The sequence below is a fragment of the Megachile rotundata genome, chromosome 14 (genome assembly GCF_050947335.1).
Source record: "Megachile rotundata isolate GNS110a chromosome 14, iyMegRotu1, whole genome shotgun sequence".
NCBI classification, from domain to species: domain Eukaryota; kingdom Metazoa; phylum Arthropoda; class Insecta; order Hymenoptera; family Megachilidae; genus Megachile; species Megachile rotundata.
In genome coordinates, this window is record NC_134996.1 from 4,847,724 (window position 1) to 4,871,398 (window position 23,675).

The 23,675-nt window shown below is 34.4% G+C and overlaps 1 long non-coding RNA gene across 7 annotated transcripts; it reads left to right on the forward strand.

Annotated features, from left to right (window-relative positions):
- The first annotated feature begins 7,850 nt into the window (after positions 1-7,850).
- On the forward strand, positions 7,851-12,552 carry LOC143265767 (uncharacterized). 7 transcript variants are annotated; one of them, XR_013040463.1, is made up of 6 exons: positions 7,851-8,794; positions 9,462-9,546; positions 9,915-10,270; positions 10,392-11,008; positions 11,071-11,186; positions 12,030-12,552. It is a non-coding gene; the product is annotated as an uncharacterized LOC143265767 (long non-coding RNA). The 7 variants fall into 7 exon arrangements; XR_013040460.1 differs by having other exon boundaries at positions 10,392-10,815; positions 10,897-11,186; XR_013040464.1 differs by having other exon boundaries at positions 10,392-10,565; positions 10,711-11,186.
- The last annotated feature ends 11,123 nt before the right edge of the window (positions 12,553-23,675 follow it).

The window sequence follows — 23,675 nt, forward strand, 5'->3', positions numbered from 1 at the left end:
TTCTATTGTGTTACATATAAAGGCGGATACCACATAATTCGTTATAAAAAAAAATGAAACAGAATTATTTTTTTGGATTAATTTTAAAGAGAATTAAGTTTGAAAATTTAATATACTCTTACACTGGTTTAGTAATGTTTTTTTCTGTTCAGCCTCGTAAATGTGTGTTGTTCTCCACCATACTTAAACCGAAATGTAAGAAAAATTGTAAATGATAATTATGGTTATTGAATAGGATGTGGATTCGCCTGATCTTCAAAGTCCACGGATGAAACACCCAAGTCTTTCAGTTATGCGAATACGTTAAAAAAGAACTATACACTAAAGATACCGAAAGTGAAGGTTAATTAAAGCAAGCAATTACTGACTCATTTTAGAAATCGAAAAGTTGAAACACGATACAGAGGATGACTTAAGCGCAACATAGACAATCTTTCAATAAAGAGATATATGCAAACTTAAAGGTTTTCGAATTTACAAATTTTCATATTCCCAAATCTCTAAACTTTTGTTTTCGAATTTCCAAAAATCAAAATTTCCAAATACATAGATCTCGAAATCCCAAATATTTAGGCTTCTAACAATAAGTATTCAAATTATAAAATTTCATTATCTTTAAATCTCTCGATTGCCAGACTCCTAGGTTTCCAAATTTCTAAGTTCCCAAATGTTCATAACCTGGAATACTTGAATTGACCAATTCTTAAAACATAAATCCCCAGATTTTCAAACTTCTAAACTATAAGTTCCTTGATTACCTAATTCTTGGACTCCCAAATCCCTAAATTCAAAAATCCCTATCATCATTTAGATATTTTAAATCTTTAAAAACTTAAGTTCCCAAATCTTTAGATATCCAAAGTAGATCCTCCAATTCTCCAATCCCTGAACTCTCAAATTCCTAAAATCTTAAATCCCTAAATTCTCAATCCTTAAATCACCAGATTTCTAGTTTTTCAAATTTATAGAGTCATAAATCCGTAGAATTTTCGATCCTTAAACCTGGAAATTTGGAGATTATAAAATTCTCAGATTTCAGATCTTAAAATCCTTAAATTCCTAGATTTCCACATCTTCAACTTGACAAATCCCAAAAAATGCAAGGATTGTACTTTTTCACCCTTGATTGCGGTATCTTTTGTAGAAAAGTTAAATTTTATCTTAACTGCATATGCCGCGATAATTAGACGCACACAGTTATACATCCGACAACGGGTATTGTTAATGGCGGAAATTGTTTTTCAATAATTTTGCAATTAGAAAAGTAAAATTATTTCATTGAAAATTTTTGCTGTTTTTCTTTCAAGCCAATCTCATTCACGTGCGGTCTAGTTAATGGTTATAAGCATAATACACATTTACATCGCTCGACCGATGATAATGTCAAAACAACAAAGGAACGCAACGGCTCTTAACTTTATTTTTTCAAAAACTAAACCGAAAATTAAAAAATTTTATTTTGCATTTAACGTTCGTGTTTAAAAAATACAAAAATATAAATTAGAGTGGAGAAATTTCGTGTTTCAAATTATTGTTCGAATATGATTGAAAAGGAGGGCGAATAAAAAATAAATTGGACAAAGTTAAGCCTGAAAGATAAGAATTGCTTACTGGGACGAATTATACTACTTAGGGAAAAACCTCTGCAGCATAGAATACCTTTTAATATGTACAGGGTGTCAACGCCTAAGTGAACATATATTTCATGAACGTATATTTTATGAACTATTGATGTCACGAAGAAGTGTTTATATGGAAATTGCAGGGTAAAAGGGGCTCTATGTTTTGGCGTAAAAAAAATTTGTTTAATGTTATTAATGTAAAAGATATGATGATGAAGTTTCGCTTTTTAAATGGAACTATATATTTTTTTTCGATCAAATGATTATGCTTTTCAAGACGAATTCATTAAGGTTTAATGTATTTACCCGATTTGTATTAGTTTTCAAGATATAACGCTTAGAAATTTACTGATTTTCAGCAGAAACGTCACGATTTGAGTAGTAAGTCGTAAAAACGGTCTTATTGTTGCGGGGTAAGTGCCGCATGTTAGACTCCGCTTGCCGAAAATGAGAGCCGAAGGTTTAATGGACAATACTTTGAATTTTCATTTCAATTAATGAAGAAAAATAAATCTATATATGCGTTGAAAGTCACTGGGTTTACAATAAAGAAACGCCTTAACACTGTCTCCAGAGTTAATGGGCCTCATGTAGTGTTTATACCTAAGGGCCAATTGGGCGAATACGTTGCAGACTCAGTTATTTTTCCTCCGGAAATGGGTGCCATTTTTTCTATGTGTTTTAGAAAAGTCTTCCACTTTTAGTTTGATCCTTGAACCGTGCAGACGTAGTTCCGAGTCGCTTTAATAAATCCATTTATTTTTAAACATATTTAGTTTCTAAATAAAGAACCACCTGATATTCCAATAGCATATTTAATCGTGTTTGAACAGTAAGCATGTGAGCGATTTACGTCTACAATGTGTACATAGTCTATGTGCGATAATTTGATTAATTATTTGTGCGGCATTAAAATTCGCACTAAGCGCGAATCAGCGCGTGTGAAGATGCGTGTGAATGAGTAATATTGAATGTACAAATGTGGAAGCCTGATAGATTGAATGTTTGAATACGAATGATGTGATTAGCAAGGATGCGTGTGAAGAACGAAGGCGAATGAATGTGAGAGAATGAATGAAACGATGAGCGAACGGTGATTGTGAACGTTAGGATATGAGATATAGCGGGGGTATGTAGAAACAAGTGGAAATAAGAAACTTAAATAAATCTGATCGATTATTTTGATTGATTGTTGTGAAATCCGAACACAAAAATGTGATTTCTATTGGCTTCCGCGAAAATTAGGGGAAACAGATCGAATTAGACCGTGAGAAAGAATAGTAGCGCAAGCGATAATTCGGTAGTTTTGTTAAAAGTACAATATGTACATTCAGTCAAGTTTCAGTTTTTTAGTTTTTCCTCCCCTTTCCTCTAACAATATTTTAAAAGTGGTTATGTCCTTCACCCGGATTCCAACAGAGGAGTGCATTGTCTCACTCGAAAAGTATTGTGCGTGGCGTGTGAGAAGCACAGTGTTTCCTCAATAATAGTGCCTGGCATGTGAGGAGCGCAGTGTCTTTTCAATAATAGTGCGTAATTTAAAAATCGCTGTGATCCGGTAGCGTGACTCGCGAATGTGTTATGACCCGAGTTATAATCCGCACTGCGCTAAACTTTTCACGAAACTTTACGATGTACGATACTTTTCGGCTCCAGATCCGACCCGCACCAAATTCAACGATCGACTGGATATTCGATATGTAAAAATTGCCCGAAAACCCCCATGTATAAAAGGTTGACGGTTGAGAAAATTTTGTGCTTTGTTGAAAACTGCGAGGAAAAATATAATACATATATATTAGGGGTATCGAAAAGTAATCACAATTTCGTTTCCTTTCGAAAACATTTGTTTATTAAAGAAATCATAAATGCTAATCAATAAAATAATTTCCATTATTTTTTAACGCTTTTTGCCAGCGTAAAGACAATTGTTCGATTCCTTTTTTAAAAAAGTCCTTCGATTTTTCATTGAAAAACTTTGAAATTATCGAAGAAGTTTTGAATATTTTTCGGGCCCCTTAATATCTGTTAAACGATTTATGGCGAGCATGTATTTACGTTGGGACCGATCCACAGGAAACTTGACAGACAAGAAATCCTCCATTAACCCGTATTTCGAAATACAGAACTATTCACGATGGTCTATGTGTCGAACCACTTGCACACGTAATTTTCTTAGGGACCGTTTACACTATATCAATAAGCCACGCTAATACCACGGGCCAGTAGGTAGTCAAATTTTTGCATTTCTTACTTTGCCTGAATCTTCACATTTATGTTAAAAGAGGACAGGTCAAATGACAACACAGGCCAAATGACTCCCTGGTGGAAGAAGGAAAAAAAGATAAGAAACGATTTTCCTTTTCCAACAAAAGACTTGGTACAGGCAAAGTAAGAAACGCAAAAATTCGACTACCTACTGACAATGAGACGTGCTATCACGGCTTACTGGTATAATGTAAACGGTCCCATAGTCGCGTCAAATGTCTACGTTCGCATCTGAACAACGGAAGTTGTGAAGTGAAGACAGCGCCACTCCGTACCGCGGCAAATGCAAACTTCTACATAAATTGTCCAGTTTGTTAATTATTTTAAAATTGTAACGATGTCGATCTCCGCCTATCGCGTTGCTAGGCAACGCGACGGTGTACGCGACTCGCGGGCCCCCTGGTGCCGGACGCTTCAGCGAGCCAGGGTCGTCGCGAGGGGGCCGATCGCAGAGGGAAGGGGACTGGTAAGGTGGTAAAGAATAACCCTAGGTTAGCTATAACTGTCTTTTATTATTGGTGTCCGCCGGGGCCTCGGATGTCGTTTTGGCGGTCGCCTCCAGGGTGTATAGTTGTACATATAGTTTATAATATAGTTGTACACGATTAATACGGTCTTTTCTACAATATAGCGGCGGTGGCGGCGCGGTATAGCATCAGGGCTTACATACTATCTTACATACTACGTTCGGCGCGGCGTTCGCGGTACGGTCGGGTCTTAGGTCTCACTCGCGTCCAAGAGGAGGAGGAGGGTAGGAGAGTAACTAACACCAGGTTAATAGCCACTTCTGGCCTGTCTTTCTCTTATTAGTATTACCGAGATTTGTTCCTGGAGTTGACTTCCCGACGGTTTAGCAGGCCCCGCGGTGAGGGCTATCCGTCGAAGCGGTGCTTACCCACGGCTTACTTTCCCCAGGGCTATCCACAGGGTAGAGAAGCCGGTTGAACGTTCGTTCGAGTCCACGCCAGCCGCGAAGCGAGGGCTAATCATCGTTCCACGATCGGTGTGGGGCCACCGATGGTTGGCGCGACCAGCCCCGATGCGAGGTCTATCCGCCGCACCGACGCTGGACTCCAGCTCGCCCAGCCTGGGGCTATCCACAGACTGGGAAGCTTTAATGCCTCGGAGAGGACTTCCGAAGAGGTCCTGTCGAGGCCCCAGCCCCGAGTCAATTCATCGATCCTTCGATCGATCGCTACCCAAGTAGTATCGGATCTCGGTGGGGGGTCCCCACTTCGCGGTGCGCGGTTGACGGAGCGCGGTTGACAGTGCGCGATGGTGTGACGTATTCGTCACAAAATATTTCGAAAACTCCATTGTTAGATTATGTTTCAATACAATGATGGGCATGTTAAGGAGTTATTCATAATAGGCAAATTAATAATGAACTGCTTCAAGCTAATCATTTAGTTAAATCGTATAATAACGGATCTCATTTACTAAACGTTGCGTTCTCTGATACAGCGTTTCTTTCTATAATCTGCCAAATGTATCAGCTCTATAACAATATTTGCCAGTTACTGCAATTAATATTTAAACGTGATTGCTTTGTTACAAAGTGTTACAAAGTAGAATTTTATGATCTACGTGGTGTAATTCGCTGTAATTCGCTTTTCTCTTCCTTACTGTTGAATTTTCGTTTCAATGAAATTAACAAAAATAAATGTATTGACAAGTCGGTAATCAAATTCGTGCATTTATCGATTACTTGTAAGATTCCACTCGATTTTGATCGGATCTTCGTATGTTAAGAATAAAATAAAATCTACATAATTCTTCGCTATTGTTCCTCTGATATTATAATTTTTCACACGTATAAAATATAGTGGGTTATTTAGAATTGCATTTCTAATATTCATAAATCAAGTATAATTAACAAATTTTAAAGAAGTCCTTCGAAGTCGTTTTTCTTAAATAATAAATTCATTTAATCTTTTAAAAGTTATTGTGTTATTTTTAAATATAATAATCTCCTATATTCTATCACTTACTGTTGGGAAATTCCGCATTATCCTCTCCAATGAAGCATGGATGAAGGGCACACGGCTATCCAACGACGACCACCACGGTGACGAGGCCTGACGTTGTGACGTCCGAGCCATAAAACAACCTCGAGATCCCAAGTTTCGGGAAAAGGTCATTCTTGAGAGAGCATCCAAAGACGTGACTTTGCCTTCAGAAATGCGCTTTTATAGAATATATATTTGTAAACATTTTTATGTATTAATATGATTGTGTATCTTTTATTTTGGACGCCGTATAATGAATGCAATATGTGAGGATGATTGTACATCGACTTTGTACATCGATTGGACATCGATGCGCGAATATAGTAATCATTTTGAGTTGGCTGCGAGGACTGTTCTTATAAATAATTATTCATTCCTTATTGTGATTTCGTCAGTTATTGATGTATTTTGAAAATTATTAAATCCAGGCATTATTTTTATAGTTCTATTCTTTTATTTTTCGTTTGCCTCTTACATATATTTTTCAAACCAAACTTAGAGTAACGTGTCTCTCATTTTCACCCGTGTCTCACAATACACAATTGTTAATTGTAATTTTATATCATTCTGCAATTAATTTAATAAATTGTTCCGTTGAAAAGTTTTAATCTGTGAATTTTATTCCTTAACTACATACCATTTCATACTGTAGTTTGATAGTTTCAGCAAACCTTAGTTTATAGGAATTCATATGAGAATATTATTCATTGTGAAGAAGTTCCTGTTTAAGAACAGGAAGAATGTAATAAGAGAGAAAGCAATGATGAACGAAAACCAGACTCAACATGCAGACGATAGGCCGATGCATTGCCAATGGTTAGAAGAGAGCAATTCAAGAAAAGAAAAGGGTCAAGTGTTTTCCTTGCTCAAATTAAAATCAGAGTTGAATATAAGTTGAGAGTGTCGCTGAGTCATAATTAGAGTTGATAGTAACGTTGTGTTGAGGAATGTGAAGAGGTTTGTTGCTATATTATATGTATACATATAGTTCATTATATTTGACATAACTTTCAACATTAATAAATTAGACTTTTTATATATTTCGTTTAGGATATGTATATGGAATACTTCGGGTACAATGAACCCTACTGGAAACAAGATCTCCACGAGAAAGAATGGAAAGAATTCTCTAGTACCTTCTGAAGAATTTAGTTCTTTTATACTAGACCATTTAGAAAAAAAGAGGTTATCCTTAGTACTTGATGACTAATTAGTCGAAGAACGTGACTTTAGAGTGTCTACAAACTTTCTGTAGAATTTATGAATTTAGATAATAAATGCGAAAACAAGGCTGACTTACTTATTTTGGATGCATTGGTTCTAATATGCTTATCTGTGTTTAATTGTGTATGTGTAAATGTTCTATTATAATATAATATTATTGTAATGTATATTATTATAATGTTATTGTAATGTAACATCATATTGTAATTATAATATTCTATTGCACATAACTAGATACGAGTTGCTCATTGAGGTAGACACAGCTCTTCCATCTCACCGTATAAATACAAATACAGGTTATGTTTAAAATCAGATCCCATCTTGTATTTTGGAAATGGCATTAAATATGGAAAAATGTTTTAGATAAAAGTTGTAGGATACCAAGAGGTATTTAAGAAGATGGCAGAAATTTGACCTTGGATGGTTGTTTGAAGGTCACATGAACATCATCTTGAGTTCTGTTAAATAGAACTGTCCTTCTTCCAATAAAATTGTTTTGATTTACTCAAATAACCATAACAAGAACTAATCATAAGAAATGTGTAAGTGAACCACGCCATTGCTACTATTTCTACACTATTTGTTTACCTATTGTACTTGTTTACTTCTCTTTGCTTTTTGCTTCTAATTATGAACATATCTCACATTACTTACCATTTTCTGTGCCATGCTTTAAAACAGATGAAAATGAAAGTATGTTATTGAAATTAAAATTAAAAAGCCACGCAAAAAGTTGCATTATTTCATGTAATATCATTTTGTAAAAAAGAAATGAACCCGTCAACGGTAAATCCAATTTCATACACTTTTTTATCGACAATCAAAAAAACACAAAAGATATTATTTAATAAAAACTCCAAATTGATCTGCTTCACCTCTGAAAATTGATATTGGATGACTTCACTACAAATGAAAAAGTATGAATATTTCGCCTCGTTTCAAATAAAATTTGATATTTTGAATGCAGCATTCGAAGCACGAGTTGTAAAATTTGTACAATTGTAGCACGAAAAAATCTGTACATTTATTCGTCATGGCGTATCTGACAGAAATATTCCTATTCACATTTCGCATTACATACGTTCCACTGATCCGTTTCCACGCATAAAAGTTTGACGACAATAAAAATATTTAACATGACATTTGCAAAATAACGAAATAAAACCTGACGTTTTAAATTTAAAAATATTTTTTCGCGTATTTGTTATAATTGAATAAACAACGAAATTTGTTGAGAATATAACAAATTATCGCACGTTCATAAATCGATTAACAAAAAACTATTACATAGTTAATTTATATAAAGCGTGAACTCTGTCATAAAATGTCATTCCTTATCGTATATTTGCCACCGTTAAATCGTTAACAGTTTGTTGTAATATTATTTTAATAAATCAATTATATTTGGCTTAACATCCAATAAAGTTGTCGTCGTCGCTCACTGCATAATTCTAACAAAATTAATTCAGATTTCTTTAATTATTATTTGTTGAAGTAAGTGAAAATTCATGCCCAAATATGGTAAGGTTCTGGCCGTTACTAGGGTTGTAAATTATGCCGGGAAAAACCCAGGGTCAACTATGCAGTTGTGCTTTACTGCTGACCTTTTTGGACAGCTTGACTGTTTTCGTTCAGTTCGACAAGCGAGTCGGTAAAGGCAGGACATACCTGGTAATAGCCTGTTACACACATTTCTTTGATATTAAAGTTCAGTATTTTTAACTGTTAGTTTCATTTTAAATAATCCCATCTCCGTCATAACCTCAACATTATTCAAATACGATTATTTTCAACATAAAAGTTTAGTAATTTGAAAATGTAGAACTTCGATAAATTGTAAATGTACAAATTTAGAAACGAAAAAATATAGGAATATTTATTTTCCAAAAATTAAAATTAATATTACAAAGCAGCAAAATTTAGAAGTCTGAGAGCTTAAAATTTGCTAACTTGGAACTGATGGCAATTTAGAAGTTTTTAACATAAATTTAACAATTTTGTGATTGGAAAACTTGGGAATTGTTACATTTAGGAGTTTAAGAATTTTTTAATTGGAAAATTGAGATATTTAGGTATTTGAAAATTGGAAAATTGGAAAATTTATGAATTTGGACATTTAAATATTTTTAAATTTTTAATTGGGAAGAGTAGAGATTTTAAAATTTAAAACATTTTGTATAAGAACTATAGAAATTTAGAATCTTCAAATTTTACAAATTTTCTTATTTTATAATTTGGAGAACCGAAAAGCTGGAAAATTGATAGGTTGAAAACTTGGGAGTTTGAAATTATGACAGAGTTTAAGTTCAAAATTTTAATTTGAGCTTTGAAAATTTAGGAATTTGTCTGTTGGATTGAATTATACCAAAGAATTAACAGAACACCAATAAATTCGAAAGTTAAATTGCAAACGAAATTCAAAGGTGAATAATATTCTCTTTCTTTAAAACATTTAAAAAAAATAATTAAAAACGATTACCAGAGATTATTAAATAAAAAGGATCTGTAACAAAATATTAACATTGTGAATTTTCTACATTTCGTGTACACATTCTTTATTGTTCACGAAAAAACATTTATATGACGTGAAAATGTAATAACCTGTATAAAATATATTATACGTTAAAATATAACAGTTAAAAAAATTGTTTATATATTTTAAATTTACAAAAACTGATTTATGTGTTTGTAAAATAATGAGTATGATGTATAAATCCCCTCCTGTATATAATCACAAATACAGAAGTACAAGAGTGTATGAACATTAACGTAACTATATCGATAATTTCAGGCAAAATTGCTTCGAAAGGTTAACCTCCACCGGTTAATGCGTATTATTACCGAGTAAATATACCATAAACCACATACTCGTTAGTGCGCATTATGGCAACAGAAGTACACCACGAGCCTGACTCGTTATTCTGCACGAACAATATTTCTGCTGAAACACCCTGTATATAACGATCAGTAAAAAAATGGCCTTATTCTCACCGAACGAGAAGTGTAACACCCACTCCAGCTGGTAAAGGGAAACGAGAGACGTAATGCAGATATTGTGAAAAGCTTTAGGTTCTGTACGCGTTTGGTGCCGTAAACTCTGTTGAACTCTCGTGCTTTCTGCGATGTGGAGAACCAGCTGAGGAGAGGGTACGAGTGTGTTGTACATGCCGAAGACGCATTAATATTAATGTACCGGGATTTACTGCGACACGGGCTGCTCGAGCCTCATGGGTAGGATGTATGTTTACAAATACGTTTCTCAATGTAGCCCCACCCGTGGAGGGGTTTTGCCACCACCCTGCTGCTCCATAGTCCAGACGCGTACCTCCTTACCGGAAGTAGCAAGTAACGCTGGCAAACTTGGACTCCCTGCATCTTGCAGGGGAGTTCCCTAAGGAGGCTTCCGGTGCGGTATTCTCGCCGCAGAAATGGTTACGCTAAAGTGTGTCAAGGCATATCTTACCTTTTCTCCTCCAACTACATGCACATACGTTCGGTTTGAAAATCGAGGAAACGTACCGGCATGTCCTTACATTTCCTGAATTCCCTGTCACACACCAACCTAACACGTTCTTCTATCTTCGCAGTAAAACACCTTCTTTGGATGATGTCTCCTGGAAATGTCTCACCGATTCCTTGCGGACGTGTACTTTTAAAACTTTCTTTCCGCTGAATTATTGCGAATCATTCACGTAAATCATGTATACTTTGTTTCGACACATTTAGTATTTTTTACAATTGTTTGATTAATATTTTGCTATTGCGTTATATAGTTTTTCAGTATTTCTTGCGATATTTCATGTTTTACCAGTTTTTTTATGACGAGTATATTCGTCGAAAACAGCTAACTGGTTGAGGGGTTACACCACCTTTGAGGTCTCAAATGTATGTATAACTTTGAGAGTTTCTTTCAGAGAAGTAATGAGATACGTTGTTAACTTTTGAAGGAAAAGGGACGGTTTTCAAACAACGCAATTTATTTTAACTAACAGTACCACGTATAATACGCATGTATTCTGGAATTGAAAATATAGAAGAAAAATTAATAAGCAAACGATAAGACGTAAGTAAATATTCATATTAATTCTTTATCTCCATAAAAGTTGACATTTTCAAAACAAGTGAATAACACTGTTTAAGGACTTATTGAAGATTTTCTGAGACATGTAGGAAAAATATAGTTCAATTATATGGGAACAATATGTGACACTGAAATTATTTGTTGCTTGTCGTTTTTGAAACAAATTTTTTCATATTTTGCAGTAGAGCTATGTTTCGGAAATGAAATGATAATGTGCATTATCTATGTGACATTTACAGTTGTAATTGCAACTTTAGAAAAAATTAGCGATCGCGGTTATTTGTCATCGATTGAAACAATCTGTTCATTGTTCTTTTCTTACGACTGTTTTTTTAGAAAATATGAATTTATAATTGTATAAAGGAATTTTCTTTGCAGTAAATAATTCATACACTGAAAATTTAACATACTTATTATTACAAGATAATTTTTCAACGAAATAATTAAATAATGATCAAAATAAATAACAGCCAAAAATTATTATGACAACTCTTAATTCAAGGCGGTTATAAGTAGAGTAAATAATATTGTTTTCTTCTAATTCATTAAATTGAGACCGGAATTGTTATATTAGAGCGAAAGACGTTAAATAATTATCACAAGGATTGAATTTCATCAAAACGAATACACTGTTCAAATATTTTTATTAATAAATAATAAACATCGTTTAACGCAGTGACTATTAAATAAATTAATGTATCCTGTTTATCACACCGTTAAAAGCGTGTTGACTGAGATTGATATTGAAAGAAAGTATAAACGTGTACAAATATTGTAAATAAAATTTTCGTGAAAACAAATCGAACGTGTGTAATTATGTTACAGGAAAAATCAAACTCTTCGATCGGTTGAATGATATCAAACGAACGCGAAAGTACACGAACAAAAAAATTAAATTTCACGAAACCACTAATTTCACGAAACCACAAAAGACTAATTTTCAACTGCCTTTAGCCAAGCCAACGGTTAGGTAAAAGTTACAAGGCTCGCTATAACGTTTCATTAAACCGTCCTCGTGGCCTGATTATTCTCACGCGATGAAGTTTTAACCGCGACTCTCGTCGAAACGAGCTGCTCGATAATTTCAGCCATCTTTTCGATACGTTCGCATCAAAAGTTCCGTTTGATCGTTATCGTAATGCGTTCAGCCACCTTGTAAGCAGAATTTGGAAACTCTGATGTATGAGGGATTATTTATGACTGCAAAGGTGGTTTAAAAAATAAATGTGGTAGACATTTACTGGAGTGAATGAGAAACGTTTGAGTAGAAGAAAATATGTATAGTGCTGATCGAGTGAAATTAAGATTTGTGACGAAATTTATATTGTAAAAATTATAATATTTTATATGAAGATAAATTATACATATTGAGTTTCAAGTGAAACAAATAATTGTTATTTATAAATTATCACATGTATAAATTTATAACTTAATACTTAATAAAGAATTATTATCTATAAATTATTGCATGAACTTTGTTATATAAACTAATTATATATATTAATATATATTTTTACTCCCAAATTCATAAATGTTCCATAATTTCTAAATTAATCAATTTTTTAATATATAAATTTTTTAACTTTTAAATTGCAAATTTTCAAACCTTCAAATTTCCGAACTTCTGAATTCCTAAATCGTCGTATTACAAAATATTAAAATTTATGAATTATTTAATTTTTAAATATAAAAATTTTCAAATTACGAAACTTTAAATTTTCTAGTTATTAAATACGTAAATTTACAAAATACTTCATTTTTAAACACCCATATTTTCATATTACCAATTTTTAATTCCTAAATACTCAAATTACCAAGATTTTAAATATTGCAATATCCAAGTGCGAACTGTTACAGTACCAAAATACTTAAATTTCGAATTTTCTAAAAAGCCAACTTTTCACATTTCCATATCTCTAAATCTTCACATTGGCAAATTTTCCAATCTTCAAGTACTCAAATTTTTAAATTTCTAAATCTCTAAATCTCTCATTTTTCAGGTATCTAGATGTCTTGCTCCCAGAACTTCCATTTTCTCCAAATTGTCAAATTTTCAGAAACCCAGATTTCTAAATCCCTAAAATTCCACACTGTTGTATATCCAAATTTTGAATTTATAGACCATATTTTCGAATTTCCAAATTTGCAGATTTTTATTCTTCCAAACTGAATACTCAAACTTCGAATTTTCCAATTCTTCCAATTTTTCCCTAAATTTTCCAATTCTCAAACATTTAAATTTCCAAATTTCTAAATTCTTAAATTTCTAGTTTCTCAAATTCCTTCTTCCCCAATTCGAATCTGCCAAATTACTAAATTCCCATATTTCATCTCTTCAAATACCTAAATTTGTACATTTCAAAATGTATAAATCCCCACATTCTCATATTTGAATATCTGAATTTAAAAGATCTGAAAATTTGACAATATTTTTGTTAAAAAGGAATGAATGATGAGGACTCTTTCTCCTCCATCGCCATTTTCCAGATAAACCTATCGTATCCTCTGTTGTACTTTGCGCTATACTTAAACGAAACAAACTAAAAGTAGTTGCTCTTTTCGATCAATAGTGGAACATGATCGATGATTCTCGTTCGATCACATTGCGAGATTATCTACTTTTATTCTTCAGAACAACCCTTGGCAAACCTGCTCGTAGGAAATCATTGAAACGGAACATTGAATTGGTGGAATTAGTAGAACGTAGAAATTATGACGTTTTTCGTTCGATATGTAGCCGCAGTTTTGGAAGGGTTGTCGAACACGTGAAGGGTGAAATCTTCATTCGCCAACGGGAACTGTCTGGTATACTTGTTCAAGTAAGCCGAAATTGGTTCGTTGGTGAGGTCAAACAGGCGTATCTAGACTACTAATTACCTAGGGGATTGGGACAAACTTAGCAAGACTGTCGGTGTACAACTGGAGCAAGCGAACAATAGGGAAGTTCCACGGAAGCTCGTTGCGTTTATATTCGCGATCGGGATCTTTCCTTAATCCTCATTGCCTCGGGCGGTTTCAGGAATCGGTCTAAGTCCACTGCACTTGGGAAAATGCTCAGTGAACTTATGATCGAGTTTACAATAGCACTTCCGTACACAAGTATTCAGACACTTGACAGATTCACGTAAATAAAACATTAATACTATTGTTAAAGACTTATCGTTGATTTATTTAGTTTATTTAGTTTTTAAGTGAAAATTGTATAAGTATGGGTTATGTGTGAGTGAATGTAAAATAACCATGGTTATTCGTTGTGCGAAATATTGTGAATTGCGAATATTATATTGTAAAGCGAATGTAGCGTTAAGTTTATTTTGTATCGAAGAGCGAAGTAAAAGCGAGTGAGATAGCATTAGTAAACTTCTTAGAAACGATGCCTAGCTGGCGATCTCCTTACGTGCACAGGGGTGCTTCGGCAAACCTCGGGCCGGTTAGGCCAACGGCTAGGGGAGGTACTGTATGTATCGCCCTGAGGCTGGTAGTCCCACAGTAGGAGATGTCGAAAATCTCCGGTAATTAGGGACAGTGGACGGAGAACCGCTTGGCGCCATAACCGCTACGCCACCGATGTTGTTGAAAGCCCTTCAAACATTTAAGTATATAAAGAACGTACCATAAAACTAATTAATTACGTTAATTGCATTGTTGTAATCCATAGATCAATTGTGTGAACGTGAATCCTCTTAAAATTACTTAATGCATCTTTTATGGGAAAATGGCATAAAAATTCAAAGCAGAAGTTAGTTTTTTGCGCGAAAAAATCGGTTTTTGATTTTTTTAACTACGGCGCACCTCACCGAAAAATCTGAAAAAATTACAGAATAATAGTTGTACTAATACCTAACTACCACATCAATATAAAAGTAGTGCTCCGACATCTTCACTAAAAAATCGCATTTTTTCGGATTTTTTTTCGGCTTTTGATTTTTCACGACTACAGTTTGCGATCAAAAAATCTGAAAAAATTCTGTAAGATGCGCTATCTGGACCTCAATGTTTTAGAATTTTTTCAGAATTTTTGTACGAAATTAAATAGGCAAAAAGGGCCAAAAACCGGAATTTCGTTTTTTCCCTTTTACTACCCCCACGGATGAGATAGGGGGTTGAAACTTGGTGTGAGGTGTTTTTTTGGGATATGCTACCGACTGACGAGTTGGGTCTCAAATTCGACTCAAGGGCACATTTGACCACCTTATCCGGCTATACCCTTTTACAAAAAACTTGATGTTTATATGCTGTTCGATTTTTACGTTAGACATTTTTCCGGCAGAATGCAGTTGCACGTGCTCACTAAATAACGCAATACTTCCAAATGGTATGACCGATTCAATCGAAATTGGCAACATGGATAGAGGAGGTATGTGGGATGATGCCACAAAAAACAATTGCTGCCAATTCCATTGTTTTTTCAAGCTACAGACCTAGTCTCGTTACTTTTGTGTCACACCTCGTATTGTTTTAGCAAAAAGAAATCGACTTTCTGAAAATCCTAGAGTGGTGTTACCTCTTAATATTATATATTATTGTAGAATATTTTTAATAGATGGAATGATTATTGTAGTTTATTTAACGAAATATAATTAAATGAAATTAACTCAATGAAACACAAATAGAATCTCAATGTTATGAATTACAAATCTTACTGTCTTGCGCTCTCAATTTCTCACAAAGCAATGAGCACTTCGCTTTGCTCCGAAAACATTCGATCATACAAGAAGACAATCTTTATATGAATCTTCATTACATGCAAACTTCATTCATATCATGTACCCATACCACTCATGCAATTACATAGTACACACGCGCGCGCGCGCACACACACACACACACCACATTATAATATAATTGCCGAACGTAGTAAGGCTCTTGGAACGGCTCTATAGTCCTTAGTCGTCGAATTAGGACCACTACAAATTAAAAGATGCGTTCAAAGTGTAATGATATAATTACTTAGTTACTAACATGATACATCATTACTATACATAACATTATGAAAAATTTTTTTGTTATAAACAAATTGTATTTTGCAAAATTGGTTAACATCCTGTTATTATACGCAAGAAACCATACAACTTTTCTATTAGAAGTTTTAATGTATCTCGTATGGTTTTCGAGATAGCCAAAAGGGGTCGAAACTTTAAGGGCTCGTTTCACCCCTTAAACCCGCGTCTCAGCCGATAAAAAAAAATACGTGTCCCTTATTTTTGCCTGCTTAACAAACCTACGAAGTTTCATCAAAATCGGAGGGGGACACTTGCGTGCCTTTCCTTGTAAGATAATTTTCCATAATATACAGGGTGTTCGGCTACTGGTGGGCATAATTTTAGGGGGTGGTAGCTGGGGTGATTCTGAACAATTTTTTCCTTTACCAAAAAATTTTATAACTACTTACCGGCTGACGTATTACCGATGATGGTAACTATGTTACCGATATTGCGCGATTTGTTTGTTCACGACCATGGTCAATCGTCACGCTTGCATCCGTCGCTCTCGCATCTGGGTGCGCGCTATTCTCGCGCTCTAATTGGTCAGTGTTTTTCATTAGTAATTCAAAATCTAAGCTTTAACCAGCATTTTGGTAAAGGAAAAAGTTTTTCAAAAACCCCAGCTACCACCCTCTAAAATTATGCCCACCAGTAGCCGAACACCCTGCGTAATATAATGATGTAGTCATAAAAGTGAAATTTTCGTACGTTGTCCTAATTTGATGGCCTGAGACTGTACATTTCTTTGTTTATCTATTTGTTCATCTGTACGACATTACAGGCTGCAATTATGTATTTTTTCTGTTTGAAATTCTGAGAGTATACTCGCGAGACACCCTAAAATTGCTATCTAAATTTTGGCAACGATCGTGCGATAGGATCTTTGCCAACAATAGGAACCTGTCGTCGTTGACGTCGACCGTCGTTGAATTGATAAAAAAAAAATTGTGTTTTGTTTTCGATCACTTTCGACACATAGAATCGACTGGGACCACGTTAAAAACACTCTATCACCCACCGTTGAATATTTGATCATTTACGTTAATCGTCATCAAATGAACAATAATCGTGTTTGTTGATTCAATAGTTTCGGTAGTTTCAGATACGTTTAATCGTTTGGAACTACTTTAAAATTTCTACGTTTTATTCTTTTTCTGCCAGTATGTTTGCAATAGGTATACTAAATTTATACAAATTCGAATTGGCGTAAGGCACCTGATCTGTATATGGACTAGTATTGTTGACGATGTAGGTGTGTAATAATACGTACTTCGTCTTACAATCGTTTAATTGTATATACGGTGTCTCATTTAAGTTGACAATGTATGAAGATGTGTGATTTAAGAAAAACAAACTGATACGTATCCTCCAGTATTTCAGGTGGAGAATCAAATGACATTACTAATTTTTGAATGCATGGTCATTTTCGATGTTATTTCAATTTCACCTTTGCCGAATCACATGGATTTTTAATGTTTCTTTTATTTATAACGGTTCACTCGTGTTGCGAACGTGCGACGGAACACAATACACGAGGATTTCGTAGGTAGTTTATGATGGGTCCGGGTCTAACAGTTATTTTTGAAAGACAGATTTTTAGTCATCGACGGCAATTTAGTTTTACATTTTTTCGAACAATGCCTTTAGAATTTCTAAGTTTCATTTAGTCTTCAATAACTACTCCGTCATAAACAGGGTTTTTCCCGAGGGGTCACCGAGGACGAGCCTCGGTTCCGTCCTAGCTGTACTTTTTAGGACAACGTGCGTGTCACCTGGAGGGAAAAACTCCGGCGTTGCCGGCCTTCGAGATCCTCCCATACTCATCGGTATTTTTTCCCACCCTCTTCCAAAAAAGGCGCGCTCAGGGCGCAAGAGAGGGTGGGCCCAAGTCAAGGGGCATGTTGATTGGAAAATCAACGGTTCTAATGAGAACCAATCAGCATGCCTCCTTGCATTTTCGACCTTTCGAGGAAGTAACGACGAAACGTCTCGCCAGATCACCAATACAAGTCATCTGAGTCGGATTTAAAAATTTTACGAAAATCATTCGTTACGGATTTAGTAATTTTTACAAGTCAACCGTTTAGGACGGCTTTCCGAGTCAACCGTTCGGACTCATATTAAAATATTATTCTTAAGGTTAATTCCTTTCGAATAAACGTGCGCGAGTCAGCACAACTCGCTCTTACAATTTATAGATATTTTTGTTTCAAATTCTGGGATAACAAATTAAAGTAAACACAGAATTGTCACAGATTTATCATGTCATGTATGTATTTAAATTTCATGCTTCAATTCGATTTCGATAGCTGATATATGTCACTTATAATTTTCAGCTTCACATCTGCTAAGGTATATACGGTGCTGCCCTCTACATTTAGTTTTGCATCAACTTGCTCACTGATGATCAACCACTTGCCTACAGTAAAAACTATTAGAGATTTAAATATTAACTTTTCGTCCAATGTTTTACAACAGATTACAGAAATGTTATTTCTCGTAGTCTGAAATTGCTTGGTCTTATATGCAGGGTCAAGTTTTTTAACCAGTTAAGTGTGTTTGACGACTATATCCATCATGGAGATGTGGCAGAATTTTGTGTCATGACGACTATATCCGTCATGCGTAAAATTTTGTCACAACTTGATATTTAAATTGTAATTTTGGCGAAAACTAAATTATATTCGTAAATTGTAATATGTTTAAAATGTTTAGAGGTCAACACGAAATGAAATAAACAAATAAAAAGTGTAAATGATTTGAGATGGATTCATAAATTCTTGGGAGCTAACTAGTTATCGCTTGATTATCACGACACACACTGATGCGCGCTTTGCAAAAAGATCGCCACAGTTAACTGGTTAAACCGCATCATTTATTTGTTAAATTTCGTGGCCAATAGATTTTGCGATAAAATGACCGCACTAATTAAAATCAATACCGCTATTTCATGACTTTGATTGGAGAGTCTTTATGCCTGAGAAATGTCTCATAACTATCTTCCATGAAAAGGAACATTTGGTATTAAAATATATAAATTTACAAATTACAAATCTCGATTAAAGTTTTTCAAATATTAATAGTAATGTGAAATGAAATCAACAGTAATAAAAATATGAAATATGAAACAATTCGAAAATGGTATTCACTTGTACAATCATATCTTGGATAGCAAGAATAGATCGAATAGAGACGTTTAACAATTAAATCGGGTGATGACATTTCGTGATCTGAATTACATAATTGATATTGAATTACATAAAAATACCATGACATTTATAACATTTTCTTTGTTAATTGTTAACTAATAGAAAAAACTCATGAATTTAATTAGATAATTTGTTTAATAATATGGTAATTCTTAGTTTAATAATATTGTGACATTTTTGTTAATAATAATATATGATATACAGGATGTTTTAGCTAAAGGAGTTCGCTTAAATATTTCCTCTATTATTAGTGACAAAATTAAATGATATCCAAGGAGGAACATCACAGAACAAAAATTTTGTTTGCCCGATTATTTGTCATAGCTTTTCAAGATTACTGTTATTTTTTCTTAGGAAAACGTTTTCTGTTCCATCTTGCAGCAGGTGAAAAAATACGCTTGAATGTGCTTAAATTCTGGTGATTTTGAGTACTAGAAATGTGTTAAAATTGTAGAACAGTATTATAATTACATTTGAAGGTTGACTACGTGCTAATTTACTGTTTATGTGATGTAAAGTGTTCAAACTCATATCCATAGGCGTACAGGCGTCTGCAACGAATGACATATTTATCAACTGTTGTGAACAAACTCTGTTTTCCAGCTAATTGCGTAGCTCATTAATAACACGTAAATGCGTCACAATTTCTTTCTCTTTCATAAATAACTTTCTTCGTCTACCAAAACCATCGTCATCCGGCATTACCAATTTTTAAATAATTTATCACAGAAAAATCAATGAAGATATAAATGATAATTGGTCTCATAGGCTTCTTTTGTTAATACAAGTTCTGGTATTCAGAAACGTTACATGCAACAACCTCATACAACATCGACTCCGTCGGTCAAACGGGATACCGATCAGCGGAGGCCACCCCTGCCAGCGAATATTTTAATTTCAACAACGACAATTATCGTGGTAAAGTTTCGCGAGTATTTTATATTAAAGAGCAATCTCGAGACTGCTACAGTTCCGCTTGTTCGTTGGATTATTAATGACGGAAGTCACGACTATGAGTGCACGTATTAAGGGCGCGCTAAGACGGAAGAAGGTCGGAGGCTGTAAAGCCGGAATTAATTAATGGCAATCAGTAAGGGTACTTAAACCTACATTCACGACCACGTACTTGGCCGTTTCGATCTTCGTCGACCGATAATTCGTGGCTTCTAGTCGTCGAACTGGAGGAACATGCACCTACTCTGAGAAATTGGCGGGTAAAACGAGCAACGGTGCTGTTCTGAAATTTTACAGGGTTTGCTTCAATCGTTTCGATGTATAGAGCTCGTTCACTTATGGTAACTTATGATAGTACCTTTGTTCCTTTAACTCTTGCGTTAACTTATCACTGGTATAATATATTATACACATTGTTTAAATTCACATAAACCGTTTATTATAACGATATGCCATTGCTTTTTTGACTTTGGAAGGAAAATTGTTATGAACATGTGAAACGTGAAATAGCCCAGAAAACGGAATATTTGAAGAGTAGTGAAAGACTTGTTTTATGCACAGTTAGATATCATTAACCCCTTACTGTATGATTTTTGTTTTGCTCACAAAAATATTTTGTCTACGCATAGGCAGAACTATAATTTTATTTATTTAAAACGCTGCAAGGTGTACGATATGTAGTATAAAACACGTAATAACAGGAAATAAAGAAACTTTTGGTTTATAATATATAAGTTACGTTAATTTGGTATATTGTTTAGTAGTTGGTTTTTAATTGACATCTAAATTAAAAGAAAAGAATTATTATAATAAACGACTCATGTATGATCTACTATGCAGTGAGGGGTTAAACTAATATATATTATGCAAATCTGACACTATTCGTGTGTATAGTACTTACATGTACATACAAGTTCATTTCTACTTATTCATCAATACTATTTTTTTCGTAGCATCACATAAATGAAATAGAAAGTAATAATTGTTATTTACTGCCTGAATTATAAAACAAATATATAAGATTTTAGTTCTAAAATGTTCCTACAGTGACAACTGGAAAGTCACATTCGCTTTCCAGTTACATCACTCTTACCGTAAGGATGGGAAATTTAATTCGTAAATTGATTAGATCAAGCTCTAATTGAAGGTCACTGCCAATGAGATACTTAAAGGACCCCTAGACGATCAATATTATTGAATGTGTGAAGGATTGATGTTGTGAGGGAACATCCTTGTATGTCGACTCAAGCCGAATGTATTGGGAATAAATATTGGACGTATGAGGCAAATGTAGCTTGTCAGTAAATATTGACAGCATTGGCAATATGTATTGATCGTCAGAGGATACACCTAGTGCCATCTGTTACAAAATGATGCAAAATGTGTGTACAGCGAACGATCGAGGGTATAAATCAAAATCTATAGCATAGAAGGGAGACATGTATCGGAATATGCATGCGTTACATTGAGACATACATTCTAAAGTACTAGATTTCTATATTTCTAAATCTGTTGATCCCCAAGTTTGCAAATCCCTCGATCGTTTAGTGTTTAGATCCTATCTATACTATCTATTTTAACATTTCTACAAATCTAAATCTTTATACTTGTGGCGGACTGTCGAACATTGTTAGCCAAGGTTTTTCCGGGTATTTATGTTTTGAAGGATTGTATATCCTGTATGTCCGAAGTCAAGGTCTGGCAATTAAAGTGATCATTTCTAGAACCCTGGTTCGGACTAAAGAACAACTGAGGTCGCGAGAATAAAGTCCGTTCTTGAAGACGGAGGATTATTTTCTCCCTTTCCATTTATCTCTGAGGACAACCTTTTTCGTTTTTGTAGGAAAAGGTATGTGCATTACGAATTGAGTAACTTACGTTCATTTAGTAATATTGTTATTTGCTATTTCGTATTCCATTCTTATTCATATATAATATGTATTATTCTAAACACTCGTCGTCTTTCTAGACTCCTGCGTTCCTAGATCTATAGAACGAGATAAGACGTTAATTTAGAGCGCCGGGTATTATCCCATGAGCTGAATCACTGTTTAGGGTTTAGGAATTATCTTATCGGGTTGTCACACTAGACTCGTCAGTGCAGTTGAGGACAGACGAAATCTGCCCCAGTCGCCTACGGCACCGAGAAATAGGACAATTTGGAAGTACCAAAATCGAAATTCCAGTCTCGCATCTCGCCCTTGTAACTTACCGAATAAAGAAAAGGATAGGGAGTAAAATACGAAGATGGAAAGTGAGTCGATACAACTAAGAGATTTAAGTCCCGAATACCAAATATTATATTACTATTTAAATATTTTTATTATTGACTTTTTCCAAACGAAAATGTTTTTAACACATTAGTAAGATTATTCCGATGTAAATGAGATCAAGCGTGACATAATTTGGACCATATTAATTTATTAATATATATTTATTAATATTTACTAATATTTACTGCAACTCATTTTATATCAATTAGTTTTATATTAATTAGTGAAACACATTGTTGCAAAAATATGCAAGACAATATGAAAGTACGATCTACATTTGTTGGGAAATATGAGGGTATAAGACGACGTTTTCTGGACAATGTGAGTGTACAAGGATACGATTTACGGACAATGTGGAAATCGATATGTTTCACAGACAATATGGAAAACTGCGTTTAATTATTTACGTAACATGATTTATGCAGTTATTACTAAATAAATTGATATTCTTCAAATTATCTCGCGTTTGGTATCATTTTAATTGAAAAATCCGCACAAATATGGTAAAAACGTTTTCATTTAAAAAATGTAAAATTAAGAGGATAAAAATACTGTACTCTTAATTATTAAACAGGAAAGTCTCATAAAAGAGGTACGCAATGAATCACATTATATTCACTGCACGCTTGTCTGACATTTAGTCACGCTTTATCTGATCAGTTTAGAAAACATAAACTTAGCAATAACGAATACATGAACGTAGAGACACATTAGTACGGGCAATGTGAGAATACCGCCTGAGAGGACAATATGGGAGACATTACTGTATACTCGAATTGCACATCGAACGACTGCCTATGACTAACTGATTATACAAGGTGTCTCAGAATTAGTGTGGGTCCCTGATATGGGGGGTAGCTAACGTGATTCTAAGCAAGACTGCCCTTTGTAAAAATAGCGTTTGAAGCTTCGTTTTTGAATTATTAAGCAAAAACACGGACCAATCAGAGGACGAGGATTACGTATACGCAGACGCAACAGCGATAGCTTCTAGCTAGCGGCTGAGCGCGTAGAGTACTTACCACGCGTTGCATTTACCACGCACCGTAT